The sequence below is a fragment of the Propithecus coquereli genome, unplaced genomic scaffold (assembly GCF_000956105.1).
Source record: "Propithecus coquereli isolate 6110/MARCELLA unplaced genomic scaffold, Pcoq_1.0 Scaffold40, whole genome shotgun sequence".
NCBI classification, from domain to species: Eukaryota; Metazoa; Chordata; class Mammalia; order Primates; family Indriidae; genus Propithecus; species Propithecus coquereli.
In genome coordinates, this window is record NW_012149730.1 from 426,873 (window position 1) to 428,652 (window position 1,780).

At 34.4% G+C, this 1,780-nt stretch overlaps 1 protein-coding gene across 1 annotated transcript in view; it reads left to right on the plus strand.

The window, feature by feature from the left end:
- EPHA6 (EPH receptor A6) overlaps positions 1-1,780 on the plus strand; it is a 1,195,443-nt gene that overhangs the window by 35,797 nt on the left and 1,157,866 nt on the right. The window lies entirely within an intron of this gene.

The window sequence follows — 1,780 nt, forward strand, 5'->3', positions numbered from 1 at the left end:
AAAAAAAAAGTGGAAGAAATATATGATTCTTGTTACACAGAGACTATAATGGAGAATCCACATGGCCTTCTGCCCATAGCTTGAAATAAAGGAAAAGTCATGTATAACTTGGGTTTTTCTATTCAAAAATAAATGAAATGAAAGGCAAAAATGAGAAAGGACAGTTAGAATAAATAGGAAGTATTTAGAAGTTGTAGTGAAACCACAGCCCTGAAATATTAGAAGCAATAATGAAAAGCTTGAGATGTCAAATTTTTTCTGAATTGCCAAGGATAGAGACGTAAAAGCCTAGAATCCCTGATATTTTTTTTCCTTCCCTCTTTAAGAAATGACTAAAAATGAGTTAAGGGGAGTCTTCTGCTTGGATTCAATAAAGGAGATAGTCATTTATAAAGCAGAGATAGCTTACTGTTTAAGTTTGGTCAGTAGGTAATTGATTTGTATACCTTATAGTTGTTCAATTTTTTACTCCATTCAGAGTTTCATAGTCAAATAGGCCTGGGGCTGAATCCCAGTCCTGTGCCTTATGAAGAATAAATTTCTTAGATATGACTTAGTATCTTAGCTTTGCTTTAATTAGCTATAAAATAGTGAAAGTGACACTATTCATTTTTGTTTTGGAGATTTATAGATGGGATATATGAAGGGGTGTCTGGTCACATAACAACAATTACAATAATGTCCTAGCTAAACCTTAATCAAGTTATTACTATATTTTAAGCAATTTAGGGCATTATTTCATTCAGTCCCCACGTCAGAACTAAGAAATAGGTCATGTTATTTCTATCCAACAACAATTCATAAACTATAAGGCATAGAGAGTTTGAGTAATTTGCTCAAGGTCACAGGCTAGTAAGTTACTTATAGATTTGGAAATAAAACCTAGATCCCTACCTTTAAAATTTACTAACACACCCAACATTTATTAAGTATATTACTATTGACCCTATATTGGGAATAAAAATATGAATAAAGTTAATCTTAGGCCTCCATGAATTTACTGTCAAATAGGAAGGGACAGTCAAATGGGTAGAGGCAACTGTTGTAGGTGTGGTGATAAAAGTATGTACAGGGGATCAAAGGCTTCAAAGCCAGGGGTGGTCTTACCTACTTTCAAGTATCAAGAAAGACTTTGCATCATAAGTGATGCTTAGATGAGGGTTGAAACATGAGTTGCTATTCATCAGGTGACTAGTGGTTACAGGTCATTTCAGACAAAAGAAGTATCGTATATAAGGGCATGGAGAACACACATGATAATATTAGGGAGCAGTGACTGGTGAAGAGTTGGGAATAGTTGGAGACTGGGAGGAGGAGTGCATCAGGAGATGAAGGAAGAGACATAGACAGGGATGAGGATATGAAGCGCCTTGAATGCTCTGCTAAGTGGTTTGTGCTTTATCCTGAGAAACCAGAGGTTCTCAACTTTAGCTGACCATTGAAATCATTTGGGGGACTTTTGAAAAAATACCGTATTTGGGTCCAACCCAGATGTATCTTTGTAAACATGACTTGCAGTAAGTTATGAACACCTTTCTTCTGGCTCTTAAGACTCCGTTGAACATGTAGTAGACCTCGGTAACTATTGGTTGATTTTATTTATTTATTTATTTATTTTTGGTTGATTGATTTTAGCAGTTAGATTTTGTTGGCTGTTAGAGTCACCTCAATTATTTTCAGTTATTTTAGTCAATGATGTAAAGGGAAAATTCTTTTTCATTATTGAAATGTTACATTTTGATGAGGATGCACTAGATTTAAAAAAATATCAAAGTGATAT